We start from the raw sequence: 25,722 nt of genomic DNA, 5'->3' as shown, positions 1-25,722 counted from the left end.
AGAACCCGAGGGTACTCGTGGACACCAAGATGAACATGAGCTGGTAATGTGATCTTGCAGCCAAGAAGGTCAATGGTATCCTGAGCTGCATTTGAAAAATAATTCCCAGCAGGATGAGAGGTGATCCTTCCACATCATTCTGTGCTGGTGCAGCCACACCTGGAGTGGACTTACTGTCCATAGTGTGGATAGTGCTTAGTGTACAGTCCTACCTGAAATACTACTTGAGATGCCACTTGGCAATGTGCTTTTCAACTTTGACTCCTCCCCTCTTGACATTCTCATGTACTTCTCCCATCATTCTATTATTTAATAAAGAGACCCCTGTACTCTTTTCCACCTTTTATAAAATACTGCTAAGCACATTTGGGAGGATCACAGAGTAACCTGCAAGGCTATGCATGTCCTTCTGTCCTCTTCACCCCTTTTTTCTTGCATCAGTTTGGCTCAGGAGAGAAGATTTTCAGCAGCTCTGGGGATGGAGATGTTGGATGGAGGTGCAGTGTCCCATGCCCACTCGTGTACCAAAAAGCATGGGCTACATCTCAAACACAGGCTCCTTGTCCTGCCACAACCCCTGGTGCTGGCACAAATTGTGCAGCAGGTTTCTGGCTCTGTCTTGGAGGTTGATTTTCTTTTGTGCTGGAATTTCATGAAGCTTTAATAAGTTTCCCTCATAAGTTTCCAGCCAAAACTTCACTGCCATTGACCCTGAAACACTGAATATATAAACAAAAGTCTGAGAAATTAATGCAGCTGAGCTGAACCAACTCAATGGTTAGGGCTGTAGTTGCTCAATGGTAAAGGATGTACCTTCTGAGTCCCTTGTTTGGGCTTTCTTGTGATGGAGAAGAAATTAAGACCAGCTCAACACAGGACATCAGCAGACAAGACTGACCTGTCCTTGGCTATGGGTGACTTTTGCTACCACAAGCAATCTCAGGGAAGAAAACCTGACATCTGGCAAGATTTTTTTATGAGGACTGTTAGCATCATCGCCTTGTTAATAATTTTATCACATTCTGACAAGGTAAAGGGAAGATACTGTACCAGAGAAATTATATATGTTTGTAAAATAATACCTCTTCCATCAGGGTTTAACAAGCCCTGAAAACACTGAACTAAGGTACATCATGCCATAGGTAGCCAAGCATTAAGCCAAACAGAAAACATTACACAAGTCTGATTTTCATACAACCTTGTCTAACAAATGAATAAGGAAAATATAGTATTTAAATAATAGCATAGTGCCCTTGTATTCCCTTCCCAGCACTCAAAGCATGGCCCCAGGTTTGATGTGGGTCACACTGGCTGATGAGAATGTGTCTGACAAATCTGGCTTGAGCCTTGGGCTTTTAACCCAAGAGCCCGTGTCCTCTATATAGTTTTTTGTCCCCAGTCCCCCAGTTTCACAGCCTGGTTCAATGCAGCTCTCCCTTCAGCTGCTGGAGGTGTTGATGGTTGCTGGTCACTATTCCCTTTTTTCTTTCTTTCATGTGAGAAATTCTCCCCTGGGGATGAATCTCACAAGTCTTGAAGGAAGTCTTGCAAAAATTTAAGTTAAGACAGGGCAGTTTTGGAGAGGGACAGAGATATTTAGAGAAGTGACAATTTGCTGGGGAAAAGGAGACATTTTAAATGCTGCAGGGATATCCATGCTTAGCTCCTGAAGTTTCAATTTATGAATCCACACTGATTTTCTGAAATGACTGAACGTGTACTTTAATAACATGGATTCTTGCTTCCAAAGCCCAGCTAGCATAAATCACAGGTCTGCATTGCCTGCAATATATATGCCACATGTCATTACCTCGGTTCATGGCCAATACTTAATTCAAATTAATGCTCACCCTTTCATGTAATATATTCCAACTTATGCATCACTTCACAGTTCTGCACCACGGTGCTTAAAACTGCCTGTGGTATTGATCCATATGATGATTAAATGAGGTTTTTTTAAGAACTGGTCTGTCATAGCACTAGATGGTGCTAGAGAATGCTCTTAGCCACCTTCGGGGCTGCATCCTTGTAAAATCTCTCCGTGTACCATCTATTTTTGTAGGATAAAGCAGCAGAATCTGCATTAAGCATCTATATTGTCAGCAGTGATTCAGAGGGCCTATTGGCATTACCCATCACTCTTCCTTCTTGGGTGATGAGGAGTTGCTCTTGCCAGAAGCAAGCTTTCAAGCCCATGAGTCAGGCTCCTCAGATCATAAGACTGCCTTCAAAAATAGGGGATATATATAATTTCTTAAAGTGTTCTTTTTATCTGCACTCTGGTTCTTAAGATTTAGGACTGCTTATGATGCTGATTATGTGCTCTCTAGGCAAGTGTGGAAGTGCTGAGCACTAAAAGCATCTATGATCAGGGCCAGGCATGGCTCTGAGCAACAAGGTTCAAAACCACAGTTCAGACCTTGGCCTGGAGGTGTTTGGAAGCCTAGTTTTGACCCATCTAAATTAAAGAAACCACCCTTGGAAACCACCAGATGAAAAAGAAAATTAGGAAATGGAGTAGGGAGCTGAACAGTTTTCAGTCTGCTGGATCCGGTAGTAATTTTCTGGCTGGATATCAGGCTGGGAGACAAGGATTTGGGTGGAGACCAGAGCAACCTGTATCCAGCAAAAAGTTTTCTCAGGTTATTGAGGGCAGAGGGTTACATATTTACCAGGTCTCAGTAGTGATATCCAGAAAGGGAAAGGAAGCTTCTTAATGTCTTTACCAAGGCCATGGTGGGCTGCACTTCCCCATCTTAGAGGTGGCCTGGAATCATTGTCATCAGGTCATTTTGCCACCATGCAAGGGCAGGTTCTTGCAGAGAAACCCAAGCATTGGTCCTTCTTCTCCTGCCAGCTGCCCCAGGCACGCAGGGTGTCTCAGGGAACCAAGGCACACCGGTACTGGCAGAAGGACAGGAATGACATGGGGCATTTTTACCCCCCTTGACAGCTCATCTGGGAGGCTGCACACCTCAGGCCTGACAAGGCTCAGGTTCTTCTTAGGGATGCCAGACATATTATGAAGACAGGTGCTGAACCAACAAGACTCACAGCGCCATCAGAGATGTCCAGTTCTGGGCTCCTCAGTTCCAGAAGGACAGGGAACTGCTTGAAAGAGTCCAGTGCAGAGCAACCAAGATGATTGAGGGACTGGAATGTCTCCATTATGAGGAAAGGCTGAGGGAGCTGGGGCTCTTCAGCTTGGAGGAGGCTGAGGGGTAACCTCATCAATGTTTATAAATATGTAAGGGTCGAGCACCAGGAGGATGGAGTAAAGCTTTTCCTAGGGGTGACCAGCAATAGAACAAGGGGCAATGGATATAAACTGTAGCATACACAGTTCCATATAAATATTAGGAAGATTTTTTCCACTGTGAGGGTGACAGAGCACTGGGACAGGCTGCCCAGGGAGGTTGTGGAGTCTCCTTCCCTGGAGCCATTCAAAGCCCACCTGGATGTGTTCCTGTGTGACCTGCTAGAGGTGACCCTGCTCTGGCAGGGGGGTTGGAATAGATGATCTTTCCAGGTCCCTGCCAACCCCTGACTTTCTGTGATTCTCTGATTCCTTGCTCCCCAGCTGTGCTGACCTAGGAGGACAGCGAGGCACCGGCAGGCACAGGGGAAGGCGGCTGCTGACAGCAACTGCAACCTGACAGCTGGAGAGGCCTGGGTGGTGGGGATCAGGGTTAGACCTGGGAGCACAGGTGGCAGCCACCACCCCTCCTCCTCCTCCTTCTCTTTCTCCTTCTCCTGCCTGAGGGGCAGCTGCGGCTCCTTCCCCTGTACTCAGCCCTGGTGAGGCCACACCTTGAGTCCTGTGCCTGGAGGTGTTTAAAAGATGTGTAGATGTGGCACCTAAGGACATGGTATAGCAACAAACTTCAGTAGAGCTGGAGCTACCATGTGATCACACAACAGTCAGCAGCATGGATAGAAACACCAGGGTCCAGCCATTAACCAAACCATGCTTCAGTCCACCAGTACTTCCAATGAAGAGCAGTGAAGAATAAAAACCATGTTTTGGACAACATGGGAATCCATGATTGATGGACTGATTTTTTGGGGCCCTGCACTTGAGCAGGGTATCAGCATATAACAGTGCCATGGTCTGAAATTGCTCCTTACAGCTTTTTTAACCTTGATTTTGCTGGTGTTACATGATCCCATTCTGCTCCAGCTTGATGATGGTATTTAAACCCAATGGCAATGGTTTGAAGAATACACATATGACAACGGGGAACTACAACATGATCACTAAAATAACCAGTCAGGTAACAGCTAAAGAATGACATTTCTAGGGAACTAAATTTGCATACAGTGGTTTTAGTACCATTAAGACATGGGCTTAGGATTTTTTTGAAAGATCAGCGGAATGTTCTCATCATTTTTCCTTTAGCTGAAATAGAGTCAATTGTATGAGCTTAAATGTAGCCCTGCACTGTTCACAGAGGGTGAAACTGCAGACCAAAAGGGAAACCCCACCACCGTGCTGGTTGTCCCAGCTAAGTGACCTGTTTAAAGTCTTTGCATTACTCAAGAAGCTCACCATGGTACCTCATCTTTGTCTCATTTTATATCACCCACAGCCTTCTAACATCACACAAGGTGGGAAATTTGCTTTTAATTGATTGTTAACCTACCAGCATCCCTCCATGTGCCTTTTATTCACACTAGCAGTCTGAAAGAGCAAAGTATTCCCCTTCAGGTTTCATTCTGCTGTAGAAATGGGTTTGCTGTCATCACTCCTCATAAGCACAGCCTGAGACCCACTTTCCTAAATCCCTCCCTTCCACCATTTGTCTTTACTACCTCATAGCTGTCAGTTTTCTTCTAACTGCTATCATGAAATAAGGACAAGGTTGTTTTTGTCCAAAAATCACTCAATGATCCACAGGGAGTGGAGAAGGAGAGAAATTATTTCTCTTTGAAGGGAAAACTTCCCTGGGATGGGATCCTTGATTGAGAGTTGCAACCCCCAGACTGAAAATCACCATCAATCCTACCCAATACTAAATTCAAGAGAATTATAAGTGATCATTTATTCCTGCATCACCAAAGTCCTCGAATCCTGCAACAAAGAAGCCCATTCTCTTCTGAAAAAATTTGATATGTGGACAAGCCCTGAGGAGGCTCTTGGTTCTCCCATTGCAACAGCCATACTGAGTGAAGACTGACAGTGTGCTACAATTCCCTTACCCAACAAAATTTTCCTTAAGCAAGTTGTTTCATCCACGCTGCCTCATTTTCCCTACCTGTAAAATGGACATAGTAGTAGCAGCTGGTTTGACAGTGGAAGACGTTGTTCAAGGAGGAACTGTGTTTTCTTGTTGGCTTTCTTTTCCCAGCTAAATGGGTATTCAGAGCAAGAGTAAGGTGAGAAATATACCCGGGGATCTGGGAGAAGTAAATAGCCAGAAGTACTACAGAGAGAGCCCTCATTGGACCACCCCCTGAGAAAAGAGAAAGGCTCTTTCTGTTCTGGTGACAGATGCTTTAATAGACAGTCAGATAAATGTATTTAATTTCCCTGAAGAAAGAAACACTGTGCAGACAAGCCTACTATATTTTAATGTCACTGCAACTTTCACTTGCACCAGAAAAGTTTAAGCATTTCTTTCCCTCCAACCCTCTTGATCATCTTTGTGGCTTCTTCCAGACTGACTCTAACAGCTCCATGTCCTTTTGGGGTTGGGGACCCAGAACTGGACACATTACTGCAGGTGAGGGTCATTTTCATGAGATCACCCTGTGTTAGAACAGCCCATGAGACCCAGGGCTGCTGCACCATGCAGTTAGATATAACCAGTAAAAAGCCAGCAGACTGTGGTCCAAGCGGGGGCTGGAGGTGACCCAGACAGTCATCCACCTGGGTGACCTGCTGGCTGCCATCACCCATCTACCTGCCAGCTGGTGAGGATGGTGAGGATGGTGTCGGTGCTGGCTGGCAGGGAATCCATGCCCTTTTCAGGGGAGCTCCCCTGCTGCCATACATCATCCCAGCTGGCCAAGCAGCAACCCTAACCTGGGGCTGTACGTCAGGGAAGCCAGCGTGGAGCCAGGCTGTCCCCTCCCGCCACCCCCTCACCGGCAGCGAGGACTTCGTGTCCTAAAAGCTCATTCTTTCCATAGTGTAAAAAATAAACCAGCATGTGCTCCTCTCCAACGCTGCCTGTCTCCACAACAGCCCGGGTGGGTTGTTGTTGTCGTTCCACTCCATCTCTCCTTAAATAACAGAATTATAGAGGGTCTAATCCTGCAAAGTGCTGAGTAACAGCTCGTTCTCAATAAATTAAACAGGCACTCAGCGCCGCAGCCTGATATTTGTATCCCTGTCCTCCTGGATTATCAGTCTCTCCTCCTCCCTCTCTCCCCGGCCCCTCGGGGAGCAATTATCTGTGAATGAGAACAGAATAACTCTTTTAGCAGAAGGTTTCCACACTCGCTCACAAGGAGCGCTCTGAATGGATTTATCATGCTCGCTAAAACGGGAGGTGGAAAAAAATCTCCCCTTCTCTCTTTTTATTTTTTTTTTTTTTTTTTTAAATTTTCAGGAGAAATCCCTGAAGCAGCAGCCGTTCCCCAGCGGCTCCATGCACCAGGAAAAAAAAAAAAAAAAAAAAAAAAAAAAAAAGGAAAAAAAAAAATGGATATAGTAAAACTTTTTAAGGGAGGTATGAATTGGTTCTTCAGAAAAACAAGGCAGCAGTGCCAACTGGAAATGTTTGCTTTGGGGGTGAGTTAGATGGCTGGCGTCAGCCAGGGCTAAAGACATGCCAGCGGAATGCAATATTGGGGAAGCAGCAGGTCACTCAATCACTGGCAATTTGCCCAGGAGCAACTGGATGCCTTCAGATTTTTTTTTTTCTTGTGTGTGTGTGTTGCTTTTTTTCTTTTTCTTTTTTTTTTTTTTTTTTTTTTTTTTTAGGCAAACAGAGCCCCAGCAGTTTTGGGGCAGGCAGGCTGAAGAATGGTATTTCTGAAAGGCACGTTCCTGCAGGAACACCCCCCCTGGTCTGCTCGGCTGTGACATCTGGCAGAAGAAGCTGCATTTCGATGGATAAGGCAGAATCCTGCTTGCTGCTTTCACACACAAAGCAGAACATCAGAACATGCCGTGTTGTGGTGTGGGCAGCCCCAGGAAGGGCTGGGGCAGGGGGATGGCACAGCAGTGCCAATGCCTCTGAAAATACCCTCCAGCAAACAAGAATATTTTTTCCTTCAGTAGCAAGTATCAAGCAGTAGAGAAGATACTTTTGTATAAATATTTTTGGAGGCAATAGGATTTTTTTTTCAGGATTAATACGCTTACAGGAATGTAGAAAGTAGGTAAAAGACAAAAAAGAAAAATTTTCTCTAATGAAAACTCTCCATTAACTCCCCGCAGCACAGGAGGAGGCAAAGACCCAACAGGCATTTTTGTCTGCACATCTGTATTTTTTCATTGCTGCATGGTTTCTGCAGAATGCCAGGCTGCACCCAGAGCCCAAATAATGTGGGGAGGGAGAGCATCCTGGCAGGAGGGGCTCTGGGCAAGCTGCCCCACCATCATTAGGGATTTCTCCCTTTTGCTAACACCAGAAATCAGTGTTCTGCCAGCAGCTGAATGGAGCAGGCAAATCTGATAAATCCATGAAGAAATCATAGAATCCTAGAACGGTTTGGGTCGGAAGGGACCTTAAAGGGTGCTTAAAGTTCCAGCACCCCTGTGTGGGCAGGGACAAACCCCCCCACTAGATCATGGTGCTCAACCTTGAACACTTCCATGGAGGAAACTGGAGAGGAACTATGGATCTTTGGAGGCAGATCCCAGCTATGCTCAGGTAGGGATCCCTGAGGGGTCTCATAGGCAGGGTCTGTACCTTTGCTCTGCTGCTGTCCCCTACCCTGGCAGCTTCCCTTTCACTGCCACCTGTGTCCAAAGACCATCAGGCTTTGAACCACAATTTTAGCTCAGGACTCAGTTCTCACCTGAAATGCAGCTTTTTTGTCCACTTCTGGCTTTCAGAGCCATTGCTTCTGCTCTGGATAAATTTAGCTCGATCACTCCTTTCCCTCCATTGGTTCATTTATTTTTACATTTTCCTCCTGGATTTGGATCTTGATCAAGCTATGAGGGACAAAGGACAAAAATGCACTCAGCATCCCAGCTCTCCATCGTTGTCCTTTTCTGCATTCCTTTTCATCTCAGAAGATTCCTACTTGGATCAAGAGCTTGTCATTAAATCACTGGACAAGGACTTCAGTTAAAACAGGTTGTTCTCCCAGGTCGGCCACTAGTTTCTTGTGTGATCTGGAGAACAAACCCCCTGTCCCAGATCCTTCTACTGTAAGATGGATATTGCAACATTTTCTTTTCCTTGCTGTGCTTTTCTTAGTCTTAAGAGCAGAAAGAGACTCTCTCTTGCAAAGTACGTGCACTGCAAAACAGTGAAAATTATTTGGTTTTATTGTAAATTATCTTTAACCATTGTTTAATAAAATACCCCCATTCCTGCCAATGTCTTGGGGAAAAAAAACCCAAGCACCTCCCAAACTTCTTTTCTAGATGATTACTCCTTGTAAAAAGGATCATATCAAAGTCTCCAGCCCATACAACTGTTCTAGATGCTGCAATTAGTGTGGTCCATTCAACCATGACACTTAATTGCCTGCCTGCAAGTGCCTCCTTCTTCCCAGGAACACCTTCAAGGTGGTTCAAGGGGAGCACTGCTGGGCAGCAAGGAAAGAAAGCATGGACACCTGATCACCTCAAAGGATAAAGGTCACAGTGAGCTCTGCCACCCAACCCTCTGCTCCAGGGCTGCAGCACAGGCAGGGTGGTCACTGGAGATGGGCAGGACTGAGCCCGTTCCTGTTCCTGCCTCAGTGCTGCTGTGTCGCTTCGGGAAATCGATTTTCCTTCCCGTACCTCAGTTTCCCCATCTGGAACATGGAAATAATGATCTTGGCTTCTTTTTAAAGCCTTTGAGATGAACAGCCCTTTTAAAGAGATAAGTAGTATTATAAGCAACGGACTCTCAGGTCTGCCAAGAACCAAAAGTGATATGAGGGTGATGAAACTCAGACCACCTCATCAGCAAAGCATGTTGTCCTGGCCTTCAAGACAAGGTTAGTGCTCTTGGAGAGATCCTGTTCCTTTTTGGGACAGAAAGGAGTGGACACAGCCCCAGCACATGCTTTCCTATTATTAGTCATTTGTATCTATGTATTGCTGCAATGTATGCAGCCCTCACAAACCCGAGCAAAGCAAGTGGGTAGCCTGAAGCCAACTCACCCAGGAGCTCAGCCACGCAATATGGGCCGATCAGAAGTCACCAGGAAATTTCCTCATGACGGCTTGAACGGGACAGATGCAACCAGGCCTGCAAGCCCCAGCATCCCAGTGATCCTTCCAGCAGGACTGCTGGGGAACAAGAGCTGCCAGAGGGACCTTTCCAGGGACTGAAGCTGGCACCTCCAGAGGACGGGGTGGGAGAGAGGATGACGACACACGGCTTGGCTGGGGGAAGGAAGCAGGAGATGCAGGCACGGGTGTGCTTGGTGAGGACCTCCCAGACGAGGCTGGAAGCACGACCGAGAGCTGCTTTGCACGGCAGGGCCAAATCCATCCCTGGCACAGCTCCTCTCCGGCGGGCTCGCTGTGTTTGTGTAAGGATCCAGCACCGGCTGCGCGGGGCTGGGATGCCAGCCCGGAGGCCCAGACGCGAAGCCGGTGCCAGATGCCGGGAATATTTTTTCAGCCGCGGGCTGTCACACGGGGCTCGGCGTGCACCTGTGCGACCCTGAGCCGCCCGCCCGGCTATGAACAGCCGGAGACGGCCCTCTTGATGCCGTATCGCTCCCTTCCCGAGCAGGGAGATAAATCAGCCAACCACGAGGGCTCTTCTGCAGCCAGAAGGGATGCAAATGCTAATGCTCCTGATGCTCCACAGCAGGATTCGGCCCTGTGCCAGCCAGGTTGGCTCCACCGTGTCCTGATGCCCCAAGTCATAGGATGTCTCTCCTGCTCATGGTGCTCCTGGACCAGCCACTTGAGCTGGTGGGGCTCTAAGGGTGTCCTGACACACTCAGTGAATGTTTGGGGTCTTTCAAGTGGAGATGAGACCGGCACAGATTGTTGGGAAAGGAGATAGTGTGGAGAGGACTAAAACAAGATGGGAGGTCTCTGGGATTGAGACCACACAAACCTACTCTATAGGCCATACAGACCTACTCTAGGAGAAGCTGCTCTGGCAGGGGGTTTGGACTAAATGATCTCCAGAGGTCTCTTCCAACCCCGAACATTCTGTGATTCTTTAAAGCACCCAAAGGGAGGCAAGAGCTGCAACAGGTCCTGAGCACCAGGAGGCTGAAACGGGAGAGAATCTGAAGGGGTCCAGGAAGGAGCCACTGATGAAGAAATCTGCTTTTACCTCTTCCCTCACTCCCCCAGCAGCAAGCTAAGCACCAGCCCTTCACTTGCATACCCAGAGGAAAAGCCCTTCCATGCCCAGCCCCTTTTGTAAGAAACATGCAGTGGGTGATGTCCTTCACAGTCTCTCTTTTCTTTCAATGCTGACCAAAAATAAGCAGTCTGGCTAATTAACACAGCTAGCTAGCATCAGGATGAAGCGTTCAACATGAACCACAGACTCTTGGGAAATAGATTTTAGTGCCTTGAGACACAGAAAAATTACTTCCCAGGCACCATGTGCACAGCACAGCCAGCTCTGTGACTTTTACTCTTTTCCCTCATCGGTTCTTGGTTCTAGCACAAAGATGATTTTTAATGCCAAATCATTGTGCTGCTTCTCTCTTTAGTTCAGGCCACAGGCTCACCACATTTTGGACTGGTTGCAACCCATCTGGTTCCACTAATACTTCTAATATAATATTTATAACTAGCTAAGGGCTGATCATATGATGGGTGCAATCAGTAAGTCATGTGCCAGTTGTGGTTATTCTACACCTCAAGCCATTTTTCAGTATTTTGATGTCCACAGTCTGCTGGGGTATTTATGGTTTGTTGCTGCTGTACCTTTCCACCTTTGCAGCCTGGCATTAAAGAAAGATGTCATGGGTCTCAGTAGTTGAGAAAAAAGAACCATCACTTTGTTTCCACCCAAAAAAGGAAATGGGATGAGAGACTCAATCAAAGTCTCTGCTTTCCAGATACCACTTGCCACCATCTTTGGCTTTGCTGAAGGAACTTGCGCTTAGGAAAGTTGTTCAATCTAAGTAAAATCATCTTCTCAACAAGTTTCTCCTTCCCTTCCCTTCCTTTCTCCTTCCCAGAAGGATCACCCAACAGAAACCAAAACCAGGTCTGACAGTTGTAGCTCACCCATAGCCAGCTGTAGCAGACAAATTCATATTCAATGGGCATAGGACATTTCCAGGCAGACCACTGGGTGCAGGGAATTAAAAACCCTCTCTGTTAAAGGAAAATTTCCCACTACATGTAGATACTTCCTTGTTCTTTCTGCCCTTCTCCCCCTCCATGGCTAGGGCATGCTAGTGGGAGTCATGTCTTGATAGATGCTCAGATACAGCAAGAGGTATTCTTGACCCCTCCCAGAAAGTACTTTATAAAATAGCTTCAGGTAACTTTGGTTAAAACTATCTTCGAGGGGAAAAAAAATACAAATAACAACATAAAGCTTAATTTTTAAAAGAGTGAATACCCTCGGTGTAAAACCACTGGAATGGCACCAAGTTAGGATTTGGCTCCACCTGGCTGCATGGAGGTAGAAGGTGAGTGAATTCTCCCCATCCACGGGTGCTTATAGCTGGCCACAGCCTATAAAAACAGATGATTTAATTACTTAATCATTTAATCCTGGCAAGCAGTGAAGGATGACTTCAGGTTTGAGCTTCCCACATCACTTTTACCAGCTGCCCCCAGGGACCCAACACATCCGTGGCCAAGATGACTGCAGGCCACAGAGCCAAGCAGTGCCAGGCTCTGGAGCAGGACCACGAAGGTGGCTCCCTCCATGACACATGGGAATTCAGAGGTAAAACAGAGGCTGTTCATCAGCCCAAGGAGGACAAATTAAACATCTCTTTATGAGGAGGCTTTCAAGGGCAACAACCACTACCTTGTGAGTCAGTTTGGCTCCGTGCTAATGGGATTAATGAGCTCTTCACTGCTTGGATGGCTTTTCAGCAGGAAGATCCAAAATCAGCTGATGGAAAAAAGAGTAATTTCTCCTGTCAAGGGAGCAAGACTGTTTGTGGAACCAAAAGATCAAACAATGGCTCTGAGTGCTGCAAGTAGGTCATGCATGGAGACAGGTGCCCTAATTCTGTTGGGTGCTGGGCTGGGGGTGCAGGATCCCAGTGTCGTGGCATGGTTGGGACCCCATGCCCTACACTGGGGTGCAACACTGGGGGATGGTCAGTGACTGAAAGGAGGAGAGGTGACAGGGGAAAGAAACAGGCACTTCTCAATTGTGCATCTCAAAGTTTGTGGCTCTGGTGAGGAACACACACTATTTAAAGAACCCTGAAGTCTTAAAATGCCCCAGCACTACTACTGAGCACACACAAACAACATATCCATATCCACCATCATATGAAGGCATGAAAAACACTTTTTTTTTTTTTGCAGAAAGTGGGTTTCCCCTTCCTCACTGACACTCTATGGCTTTTTACCTTCCATAAATACCTCTCTCCAAGAAGATAGTCTCAGATTTCTTCAATCTTGCCAAACTAATTTTCTGGTTCATTCAGCTCTGATGGAATTTGACACTGAAGAGGGTGAATTGTCTGAGTACCAGCAGGCACCTAGAATTTGTGACAGAAGAACAATTGTGGAGACCCATCAAGTCACTCCTTGGCCTTGTTTCCTGCTCATGCTGCATCTCAAAAACATGACCCGTAATCTAAATAAAACCAGGGCCCTGCTGGCTCAAGGCAACCTTTTCTTTGGTCCCCTGATCATCTGAACTTGGTACACGTGGTCAGAAGTGTACAGGACACCAAAATACTACACTCTGGTGTGAATGAAGGGCCTGGCCAGCACCAGGCACAAAAAGCAGTGGGTGACAAAGAAGGTTGTGGCTGTCACTGAGGCAGCATGGTTGGTTCCTTTCCCATTCATGTAACCTAGGAGCTGGAATCCACTTTTTAAGACAGAGCCTTCATAAGTGTGTTTTGCACTAAAGGCAGTTGTACATTTAATGTGTGCATAATTTAATACATTTTACACAATTACACATTTTACACAATTACATTTTACAATTTTAATACGATTAAATACATTTAATGTGTGCATAATTCCATCTCTGAGAAGCTTAAGGGCCATGTCAGAAGTTGTAATTAGTGGTCAGGCATGGGTGTCAAACCTACCTAGCCAGGATCCTATGAAGGGTTTTCAGTGTTCACAGAGATGCTTCAAAATTATATTTTTCAGGCTATTCCCCATGTGGAAGAGTGAATGGACTACATCTGCTCTGAAAATGGAGATCTCCCCTCACAAAATTCTGACTTTTGCTTAAAAAAAAATTTTAAAAATAGCAACAGCTGAAAATAAACTTTCTTCTTTCATCTGAAAAGCTACAGTAAACATCTGAAATTTCAAGCTGAAAACAGACACTTCTCAAAAAGAAGTCTCTTAATCCATAATGACATTTTCTGTCAGAAAACATTTCGGTGGTAAACATTTTAGAACAATCTTGGAAATGCTCTCCTGCCTAGCCCAGTTCAGTGCACATTAACCATTTAAAATAGCAGTTGGAACACTGTCATCTGGACCTTTTAAAAGAGAAATGTTTTTTACCCTCACATCCATTTAAGGTCAGAAATAAATCCTCATAATGGCATTTTCCTTGCATCCAATTTCCACCTTGATTTTAATGGGTTTAGTATTTATCAAGATACATACCTGCAAATCTGAAAGGGAATTATTCTCTCAGGAATTATCAGGGGCTCTGAATGGCATTAGGAGGAACTGGTAGCAGGAAAATGGTTATAGGTTAAGGTGAATGATGAAATTAAAGGTCCTCAATGCCTTGTTTGACTGTGCATTATGTTTGACTGTGTTAAAAGGTGGGTGGAAAGTACAAGAATAAAAATGTCCATGTGAAAACTGAACACAGGTCCCCACCCCATGTTGCAACAGGCTCCTGTTTCAGGGTGGGTAAGGTCAGCTTTCCAATCAACTCAGCCCAGTATCACAAAGAGAAACATTATCAGCCTTTTCTGTGTTAATATCAAATTTATTTTTCAGCAGTGCAATTTCCTGCCTGGTCTTTGAACAGCTATCAAAGGACAAGACACCAGATCATGACAGACATTCTTCTAGTGGTGACATCTGCTAGACCAGTCAGTCTGTTCATATACAGCCCACTCAATGCATCCTAAAATATTTTATAAGCCACCAGTGGGACAAAGAATGGTAATGTTTATCCCTGAGCTTTATTCGAGCCACCTTGATGTTCAGTACAGATGAGGAATCACACTTCAGCATCCAGAATTTCTGGGTCCATTCAGCTTCAGGTTTCTGTGTTACCTCCAAACCCAACAAATTTCACTTGAGGCCATCTGACACTTCATATCCTTGACTGTTTTTTGTCTGAGAACACTGGAAAATTTGCATATAAGACTTCATCCAAAAGCCTCTCTGCAAACCAATGGAATGATGCTTTTGGATCATGCCTAAAAGTGCAAGACTTGATTTAGAAAAATGCTTTCTACAGCTCTGCTGGGAGATGCTCCTCCTTTGAACAGGCACTCTTAGCAGTGAACACATTCCAAGAAAACATCTGGACACCTAGAAAAAGGTTGGTATAGTACATTTAGAGGAGCTAAGAAATACCACTAACAAGGTAATGCCCAAACTCTAACATTAGTGTTAACTCCAGTGCTACTTTTGCTTTGGGAAACACTCCCGATACAATCAATAACACTGTGTCTCACAAACTGAGTCAAGTACAACTCACAATACAAAAGGCACAACTCACAAATAATATTCAGAGTTATTCAGAGGACCTGTAATCTCTGCACCACTGTATCTCCTTTGATTTCTGGCTATATATGAAAATGTTTTCCATACTACTGCTGACTCTCCCTGACTCTTCTGTTCTGCAGACAGATAAAATAAAATAAATTTTAAAAACCAACAAAATGTGCCTAAGCACCTGAGACTTTTCTTGTAGGTTTGATTGGACATTTGCCTCAACTAGCTGCTTTTTAAGGAGTCCTTCTCATTGCTCTCTGCTCTTGAGTTGTGGCTCTATCTCCTGAGAATTATTTCCACTATGCTTGAGCTTTGGTCTCTTGTCCACATCTGCACGACTTCACCCACATTCTCTCCAGTCTTTGCCCTGCATCCTTTCCTGTGTTGCTGCTCTTCCCGATCTTTTATTTCCTTTTTGAAACAGTTCTTAGATGCATTTTGGCCACTTTTCTGTCCTTCCATCTCACTCATCTGGAGCAGTGTATTCCTTAAATTCACATCCATTAACCATCGTTGTCTTTGCTCACTTCTTTTGAGACCTGCCTGACCCTGACCACCTTGCTGAGACTTCCTAACAACCAGGGTACTGGTTAAATGGCTGACCAGTAATGTATTGAATGTTTCCCAGCCTGCATGCTTGGTTATCTTTTTGCCCAGATACAGACCAAGCTGAGAACCTCTGAGACTGACAGTACAGTAGGCTGGATGAAGAAATGTGACTTGCTCAAACTTACACCCAAGACTGCAACAGCATTGAAAGCTCCCAATTTCATAATGATATTGATAATTTAACATTCTTCATCATAACTAAAACAGCCAAAGGCCATTTTCTAGCTATGAGGTCAATAGTCACAGCATAATCCAGCTCTGAGGTTGTGTTCACCTCTGGGTGCAGGCTGGAGGATGGCCCTGGGCTGGCAGTGCCTCTGCCTTCCAGAGGAAAGTTTCCATGGTGTGGAACAAAGGCCTGGCTGGTGCATTGACACAGTCCTGCTAGAAATGTCTTCAGCAGGCTGATGGGACAAGAGTGAAGTCAACAACAAAAGCAAAGCAAACCAAACCAAATTCAGCCAGCTGAGAGACCATCACTTGTATGACCAGCAAGGGAGAAAGTGCCAAATCACAGACTCATCAACTGAGAATCAACCTCTTTGCACCATGCCCAGGTCACACAGCTGGATGGATGTGTCCTCCTCTCAGCACTGAACAATTCACATCCCAGATAGCAGGATACTGAGACCCAAACCTGAAGGCAAGATCCCACCCTAAGGCAGTTTCATATTTGACAATCGATCAATAAATTTGGGCCAAAGCCCAGTTCTTCAGCATCCTGAGCTTTATACAGAGAGAGAATTTGAACTCCATATCATAAGCTGACTGCTGTACTTCATCCCATCATTAATTTCTCTTCCCCTACTTCTACGTGCAACACTGTTCACCAGAACTGTGAGTGTAGAAGCAAGAAGTTCACAGACCAAGCTGTCAGAAAGTTGATAATGTCCATGGAGTATTCATTTATGTGCTGTGAAACATGTTAGGAGGCCAAGGTGGAGAAACTGTACTGCAGAACTGGCTTGAATGTTGGCAGGGATAATATTTTATATCATATTAAATCAAGAAGGACATTTACTGACTAGCACTAAAACAAGTCTTGTAGTAAACTGCTGGATAGGTTACCAGTCACATCTTTCATGTGTTAAGTAATGGAGCCTTTTGTCTCCTTGTAGGATGCTGACAGGCAGTAACACAAAACTGAAGAGTTGTACTGAAAGGAAGTTGAAAGGGAAAGTTGGGAGTCAAATGACTCCAGGAGTCACAGAGTTTATTTAAATAGTACCCTTAGCATTGAGCTAAATGTTAATAGAATGAAAACCAGAACTAATTCTATTGGAATTAAAATATGGGAATGATGTTCAAAGCAGAAATACAGAAAAAAAAAAAAAAGCATATGTTAAACAAATATTAAAAATTAATATGAATCTATAAAAACATCCTGAAGAGCAATCTCCTAAAGCTCTGAAAAATAATAGTAAAAACTGCACAAACATTTCCAAAGCAAGTAGTTTGCCAGAGAACTGTTCAGATTAATAGATGATCAATACATGATAGATGAGCACTCAAGACACTTTATCTCATGATAGAAAGTCAAATAAATACAGAAGATGAATCCTACACTGCAACCTTTCCTTGTTGGGAGCACATCTGAAGAGATATCTCAAATTGAAGCACCAGTAGAAAAGATTTTCAAACAAACTGATCTAGTGAATAAGACAGATCTCCAGGACCAGATAGTATTCACCCAAAAGCTCTATGGAAATCCAGAGATGCTGAACAGTTATACACAGTGCAGAGCCAACCTGCTGTTTAAATCAGCCACTAAATCAGCCTAAAAGCAGTAAATGTGATGCAAAATGAAATAGCAGTTCCCAGAGGTGGCTCATTCAGGCAGTAAATACAGACAACTGTGATTCTGTGTAAAGCAAACTGATAAATATTCTGAAAAAAAAGAATGTTAGACACATCAGGGAGCAAGGTGTAATGGGGAAGTGTCAGATATTACATCTATAGGTCGAAATCCTGTCTCACAAATCAAGTTCTTTGGGGGTCTCACTGAATTTCAGGCAATGCTGATCTGAGTAGTATGGCTTAGATTTTCAAAGGTGGGAACTTACAAAAAAATTAAGCTGTTCTTGAACACGGCAGAAGGTTTTGTTTTAGTTCAGCACCTGGTTAAAGTTAGGAGACCAAACAAGGAATAAATAACCAGGTTTCATAACCAAAGGGCTGGTGGAGGTTCCGTGCTGCTCTGATGCTCAACAAAACATTCTAAAACAAGCATAAGAAGTGAAAAGCAGGGTCTTGACTTTTGCTGATGATACTAAACCACCTAAAGTAGTCCAAATTAAATCTGGGGGCAAAGAAATTCAGGACTTCCAATGCTATGTGACTGCACAAAAAAATGGAAGACAACATTCCAAGTAATATAAGTAATGAGAAAACAAGCAAGCCTGAGGATATAGACACAGTAATGAGCACTAAGTGAGCTACAACTGCTGGGAATAAGATCCTGGAGCTACCACTAATTTCTGAAGATGAGAACTTAGTGTTCTGTGGGGATTAAAAAAAGCAAAGGGAAAATGAAAAACTAGTAGGGGAAGACTTCAAAGCCATATAAAGATTTTTTTTACATAGTTCCAATGCACCAATCTCATATAGGATAGAGCAGAACGACAAAAGGCAAGAAAGGGCTACAAGATACCAGTGACAGGGAACAGTTTCCAGACAAGAAGTCAAAATAAGGTAAAAATACTTCATCTTGGGAGAAAATAAGACAGAACAGATCTGGGAGGAGTCTGGGAAGTCATGAGTTGTATGGAGAGGATGAGCAGGAAATAATTGTGCACCATTTCTCAGAATACCAAAGGCCAGAGACTAATTTATGAAATCATCAGGCTTAGGACAGAAAGAAGGATATTTCTCTCACAATTGAGATATGGGACTCATTGCCATGGACAGAAGAGATACAGATGAGTGCAAATGGGCTTGAAATAGTAATGATGGCTACTAACACCATAGACCAAATTCAGCCTTTAGTTCAGGAGTTCCCTTAGCCAATGGCTGCCAGAATCTGGTGTGATGTCTGCACTCAACCTGCTTATTACACTGTTTTTTTAGTTTCTTACAGTCCTTCTACTTTATAATTCTGAGACAGTATGACTCTGGAGTCCCATGTCCTTACTCACTAACATGCCTGCAAAGTCATTTGTATCCCAATGTGAAGTTCAAACTTAACCAGAAACAAGCTGTTACATGAAGTTTTGTGGGAAAATACCAAATTATACTATTGACATACTCTAATAATAAATTCATCCCTTCAGATAAAGGGTTAATAGAAGAAAAAGCCCTCCTTCATGAAGATGAGTCTCTCTGGGAATCCTGTACCTTTTCAAAACCTCAATTTCTGCACCACTGTGACTGTACACTGGAAATGTGGGTACTTAGCTCATGTAAGTGAAGGTCTCAGTGGTAATACTCTGCCCTTTTCACCATTAAAAGCTTTTACACCTGGAGCATCTGACAGGAGAGTTTGTAACAGATGTGCTTCTAATTGCACTCTTTTTACTGAAACCACAAAGAGTCATTGGGAATTCGTGGGTCCCTGCAAACCACACTCAACAGTCATGGTTAAAAAAATCTGGCAAACAAGTGCCTGTTTTGCCCTCACCCACAAAAGTAAATTTCCATCCAAAATACACCAGTTTGAACTAAAAAAAATCCTGTCCTGTACCTATGTTCTGCTTAAGATCTACTGTCCCTTTTCTAGACCAAAAAACATTAAGCAAAATACTTGATCAACCACACATCTTTTTTTTTTTTTTTTCTGCCACTGTTTCTCCACAGAATTGTTTAATATTCTTGTTTTGCCATGGCACTTGTCACTAAGCACACCCTGTCACTGAAGTCAGTTTTATCCCAGCTCATCTCAGCCTCTTGTCCATCTGCATTTCGGAGTTGGCCAAGAGCTCCAAACTGAACCAAGTGGTACAGGAACAGGGCAGGGTTTGAGCAGGAATATCATTTTTGGGGGGACAGCTGTAAGGGGACACTTCCAGTGAGACCTCACTGCTCTCACTGACCTGAGAGAAGCAGCAATGCTGGAGGGAGACAGATGGAAAGAGGGGATCTAAAACACTAAAAAATAAAAAATCAGCAAAGCCCAAAAGACACTCAGCTCACATGGAGAAACTAAGGCAGAGGGAAGCCTGCATGAGCCCGTGTCTCTCTTGCCCAGATGTAAAGCCAGGAAAATTCTGTCCACTTCAGCTCTCACCACTTTGACTGGCTAAAGGAGGAAGAGTCTGAGCTAATACTGATTCTGGGCCTCTTGTTGGTGCTCTAGGGCACAGGGACCACAATGAGGAGATGGACTGGGGCAAGGAAGGACACACTACTGCTGCTTGCCAGGACCCACAGAAGACCACTATGGGCAACAACCCACAAGAGAAGTTTTGGCATGGCTGGGACTGCACCTCACATCCATCTCCACACACAACCCCTCTCCTGACCACATGAACAACCTCCCAGCCTCAGAAAGGTCCTAAATAAACAAATGGGAGCATTTTTACTGGTTTGTGTGATGGATGAGGTTAGATCGGGCTGGAGCCAGACCAGCTGCCAGTGCAACTGTGCATAAATCAGTGGATTTGCTCACAGATGGGGAAAGACTTGAGGCTGTTGCAGGTCCTTACCCAGCTCCCATACATCTCACATCCCTGTGATACAGGAGCCCCTATCTGCTCTTTCTGCAGTCAATGGAAGCCTTGTGCCCAGCCTTGATGGCTCCAGGGTGACTGCAAAAGCTGTTACAGTGCAGCAGAGTAACTTGGCAGCTTAGTGGAGACATGTCTGTCACCTGGGCTTAACTGGAGGGAGGCATTGAGGCACTGGTCTGAATAACACAGCACTTCACCAGGACAAGGCTGAGAGCTTCGGGCTTCTGTAGGTTTTAAACAAAAATGTTGTTAAGAGAACTGAGCCTCCCAACCTGCAGCACAGTGCATCCAAACCGACCCACAACATTGCCCAGCACCCAGCAGCTTCCACCAAGATGTTCACTGATGTTTCAGAAAGTCAGATACCAACTGGGATTCAAAGGTAATAGATCCAGAGGGAAGCTGTAGGAGTATTTTGTCCAGCTTTCCACAACAAATAAATTCACAGAATAACTCCTGCATCAAATCCACAGCTTAAACCATAACATGTATTTTTAAAAGATGTCCAGCTTTTATTTCTTTTAATTCAAGCTGTCTAGACTCCATTATTCCTTGAGGTAATACACTGCAAAGAACGTTATGTGCAGCATAACACAGCTCTTATCACAAGCCTCATTTGCTGTGCCTCTGGAAACCACTGCACTTCTGAGAGATTAGAAAGCCACGGGGCAACAGCAGCAACGTCCTCCTCATGGAGATGTAAATGGGCCACAGGCATCTCACCTTTGCTCTTTGCCAAGATACACTGAGAAAACATATTTTTCAGACCTTGGATCAGTGCTACAGCCCTGGGGAGGAGAGGAGAGAAGAGGAGAGGAGAGGAGAGGAGAGGAGAGGAGAGGAGAGGAGAGGAGAGGAGAGGAGAGGAGAGGAGAGGAGAGGAAGAGGAGAGGATTAAATGCCATCATTCAGTCTAAGAGAATAAAAAGCTGCAGGCTGTCATAAGCACTTTTCCTCTGAGTGCATACTGGATGCATCCAGTTAAAAGCAAGCATTTAAAAAGAAATACAATTTAAAGTCAAGGACAGATATGATTCCAATATACATTGGGTGTGAATAATTCTTATTTCTTACCTCATTTCACAATCCTTCCTCAGTTTCATATTATCCAAGAGGACTTTCCTATAATCCTGCCCATGCACATTTGCCAAGTCTCCAAGTAGCTTTAAAAACCCCCACTGATGAAAGACCACCAACTTTATGGTTTCTTGCAACTCCCACTATACATTTTATGGGTATTTAGCAATGCTACAGGGTTTTCCTAATGCTGAAGAAATTTCTATTCTCTAATAATAGACATGTGTTTCAGCAGCCTCTACTCACTTTTTCTCTCCTCTCTTGTCTATATTCTCAAATAGCTGATTTTAAGACATATTTTTCAAAGAACTATAAAAGCAATGAGTTTTTTTCTTTTTTTCTTTTTTTTTTTTTTTTTTTTTTTTCAGATTAGGGACTGGACAAACTTTTAGCCTGCCAAGCTTTTTTTATTATTATTTCTTTTTTTTTTCTCTGTTGTTTAAATACTTTACAAGAAAAGAATGTGCTCCCGATGGAATTTTTATTGAAAAAAGGAGAAGTATTCCTCTTCTCCTTTCTCGTATCTTACACACTTCAAAATTCTATAACCTCCCAAGAAAGACAGATACTCAAATGCTGTCAGACTGTCAATGATAATGTCAGAGTACATGACACATATTGAAATGCTAAAAGAAGAAGGATTAAGGCTGCATCTCAGTCCTGCTTTGATGACTCAGCTTTACACTGACATACTCAGCATGCCACTTGGATCAGACTTCTGGTTTTGCTCTTCAACAGCATTTTTAAATAATTCCTCTTGCCTAAGGAGGACATTGGAAAAAGTACATAAGAGGAGCGTTCCTTTTAACAAGTGCAGAGCTCTGGTTTTTCACAGAATTTGGAAGCATGCTCTGGTTTTCACAAAGTACAAAACTGCCGCCAGCTGATTCACCTTTCAGAAATGCTCAGGATGAGCACTGGATCCTTAGGAAGATGCCCTGTCCTTTGGGCACTGCTATAGAAGCATCTCCCTGGCACCCACCTGCAGTGTCTTTCCCCCACTGCCTATCCTGAGTGCTAAGGACAAGCCTTTCATAGACCCCAGACTGTGCCTACCCCCAGATCTTGTCAGTAGGTTGTTTCCATTTCCTTTTCCTTCCTAATTATTCATCCTTTAAAAAAAATATATTATATAAAGACATCTTCTGGGGTTTCAGTCTTTGCTCTCAACGACAGCAATTGATACCGGAGTTGAGAGCTGCCCAACAAAATGTTTCACCCACGGGCAGAAGGAGCCTGGTTTAGTGTCAGGGACAGCTCCACCCTGTATTGGATGGAGTTAATTCATTCCTTTGAGTAGGGGAGTGCCAGAGGATGCTGGGATGAGAGGATAAGGCTTCCCCCAGTGATAGTCCCTGCTCAGATTTTTACCCAGGACTTTCATCTTTCACAGGGGGTTGGAAAAGGTTTGATTTCCTTATTTATTTACTCTTGAAGACAGAGTTGCAAGCTTCTTTTTTGTGCTTATACTGCAATTATTTTCCTGGTGGATCTCAAAGCAAAGGAGTGACCTCCTTAGCCATCTCACCAGTGTGCAGCCACGGCCATGCCACCCTGTTCCAAAATACTAAATGGGACTGGGCTAGGTTAAGCTTTGCTCACCCTGAGAGCAGAAGACCCCAGGGCTGGCAAAGGGAGGCAATGGGAATACAGTGAGAAGGAGGCAGGACAATGGGATTGGACAGTAGAGCTGGGCCACCAGTTAAATTCTGCCATAGATGAAACCTCTCCCTCTGTCTGCCTATGCCCTGAAAGTACCTGCCTTACCTCTACCTGTGAATACCTGTCCTGGAGGATACAGCAGGACTGCTGAACCATGCAACTCTGAGTGCAGGCAAGGCTGAGGTTAAGCAGCCTGCAGAAAGGAAAGCTCAGAAGAAAGCTCCAACTCCTACCCACAGTCCTGTTACTCTTAGCTTCTCCCCCACAGGCAGGCATTTCCCTGCATCTGTTTTTCACCTCGGGCCATCGCTTTGGCTCATAGGTACCACTCAGCAGAATGAGCTGCTGCATCCAGATGGCACCGAGCAGCCAGCAGTGCCTGGAGATTTCCTTGCACTGAGTCCCCAAAGCTGTGTTGCTCCAGTGGCATGGCACAAGGCCACACTACTCCTAGCCCAAATACAGATGCCAGCATGGCCCTGCTGCTTTGATTTCCAGAGGCAAGGTGATCTTTGTGAGCTCAGGCATTACTGCCCATCTCTATCACATGTGGAAAGTGTCCCCTTGGGCTCTGGGGCTACCACAGCTCGTGCCAAAAGACAGGGTTTACTCTGCAGGAAGCTCATCCTTGCTTTAATTTAAAGAGTAACTTTCAGCTAAAGAAGTTCAGGTGGTTGAAGAGGTTGTATGGACCCTTTCAATGCAGTTTAAATCCCTCTGCCTTCCGTTTAGCTTCAAACACCTTTAAGGTAAACAGGAGCAACCCAATCAGACGATAACAAGAGAGTCTGCACGTAGCTTGCACTGCTTTAACCACTGAAGCAAAAGCAGGTTAATGCACTCAGGGCAGGTTTGTATGCACACAGTGTCTGGGCTTCATGGCTGGCAGCTGTCACCTCCGTGGTGTCCTCTGCAAACGGGGCACAGAGGATGGGCCATATACACCACAGCGTGAGTCACCCTGAGGGACAAGGACCATAGTAACACAGCCCTGATTCGGGCCTCCCCAGCTCTCTTGTGATACCCATAAGCACAAGGATACTAAACTGAGAGAAGGGGAAGGTCTGACAGGCAGTTATGTGACTGGGGGCATTCAGGTTTAGGTTTCTTCTTGGAAGCACTCTGTAATGCAGCCACCGCCAAGGGAGCAGCTTTATAACCAGCACCCAGGACACACACGCGCCTTAAGGGCAGGACAAAGAGAACAAGCAGTGTAAATCACTGCAAACTCCTTTGTTTTTAATGGGCTTCACCTCTTTACCCCCCAAATGGATTTGGTCCATAGAGTCAGGCTGGAACACCAGGGTAGGCAGATTTTCCATAGGAAGAACTTAATGGCTGAGACTGAAATCTGGCCAAGACCTTGGGGTTATTCTTCCTTGTGAGAAGAGCCACCAAATATTTAACATAGGCTTCCTCTGAAAAATAAGACTCTGCTGGAGGGGCTGGTGCTACTGCCAATCACTGGGAAATTTTGGAGAAACCAGGTCAATTAAAAATCCCGTTGTTGGCTCTCCTCTTTGAGAGTTACAGGAATTCAGAGACGAACAGATGGAGTAAGTGTTCATTAGGGCATGCCCTGACATTAGTAGCATTTATTCATAGGCTCTAGCTGAGGATATCAGGGCAGTTTGCCAGCACCACCACAAGACAGGGAGGTGATGCTACCCACACTGGGTAATCAGGTATTGCTGAGTTCAATTGACTCAAAGTCATTCTGCAAAAGAAAACCCAACTGCAGTGACACCCAGGCAGAGGATTTGAAGGAGCCAGCATGGCTTTCACAGATACAGTGCTGAACCAGGACTGTGTCCTAGCACTGTCTCCAGCACCTCCAGTACCACCACCTGAAGAAACCCTGTTTCTGCCTGCTCCGGGGCAGCCAGGCCACAGCAGCATGAAGCAGAGGACATTAGCCACCAGGAAGAGCTTGTCTTGTTTTGTGGACATCAGCTAGGTCAGCAGAAGCTCCCTCTGCTCACCCATGTGGTGCTGATGGCTGCTGGGTTGGTTGATAAAGACATGGGAGGAGGGTTGGGGAACAACATCCCTCTTCCTGCAGTGATTTCAAGCATCTCACAGCTCACAGCCCATTGACTCTTGACATGTCTAACGGGTTTAGGTGACTTGAAAGCAGAAGCCAGATGCCTAAATAACAGAGACTTCCAAAAATTACAGAGGACCTCCTGAGGTCACTTCTGTCCCGAATTTTCCTACAATCCTGTGAAATGCAGTTTATTCCCAGCTGTTCCAGAGCTCTGGCTGTGACTTTAGATGAGTCCCTGCACTTCTCCCTCCCTCCCACCCTGCGGAGACCTCTGGCCCTGCTGCACTGGAGCTGCTCCCCTCGGTGTGTCTGGAGGAGTTTTGGGTGCCAGCAGAAGGCAGTCCACGGCTGGTAGCAACTAACCAAGTGTTGGTTATCCCTGAGAAAAACAGAGCAGCCTTTTGCTGCGGAGTAATGCATCCGAGCAGATTCGGAGTGGTAGAAGAGCAGAAACCGAAGGTTTCAGGGAGCCGTGAAAGGCTAAGTGATGACGGGAGGGATCTGGTGCCCCCAGTGCTCCCGGGCACATTTAGGAAGGCAGCGTGAACGTCAGGCACCCCCCACTTCGTAGATGAGAATCCTGATGAAGGAAACGAGCGATAGGAGGGGAGAAGCGGGATGAAGGGGTTTGGAAACCAAACCAAATCACGGATTTCCCTGGGGAGGGAAGGCAGGGGTGGGGGAGGAAAGCGCACACGGTGGGTCGCGGCGAGTCTCCG

The 25,722-nt window shown here is 45.0% G+C and overlaps 1 long non-coding RNA gene across 2 annotated transcripts; it reads right to left on the bottom strand.

Annotated features, from left to right (window-relative positions):
* Positions 1-5,101: 5,101 nt before the first annotated feature.
* On the bottom strand, positions 5,102-9,582 carry LOC139800370 (uncharacterized). Of its 2 annotated transcripts, XR_011727717.1 has the most exons (3): positions 9,278-9,581; positions 7,972-8,420; positions 5,102-5,255 (listed from the first exon to the last, which is right to left on the bottom strand). It is a non-coding gene; the product is annotated as an uncharacterized lncRNA (long non-coding RNA). The 2 variants fall into 2 exon arrangements; XR_011727716.1 differs by lacking the exon at positions 5,102-5,255 and having other exon boundaries at positions 6,882-8,420; positions 9,278-9,582.
* Positions 9,583-25,722: the final 16,140 nt, after the last annotated feature.

This window comes from Heliangelus exortis, chromosome 10, assembly GCF_036169615.1.
Source record: "Heliangelus exortis chromosome 10, bHelExo1.hap1, whole genome shotgun sequence".
Taxonomy (NCBI): Eukaryota; Metazoa; Chordata; class Aves; order Apodiformes; family Trochilidae; genus Heliangelus; species Heliangelus exortis.
The sequence above is the reverse complement of the archived record's forward strand: the minus strand, read 5'-3'. Positions and strand labels throughout refer to the sequence as shown.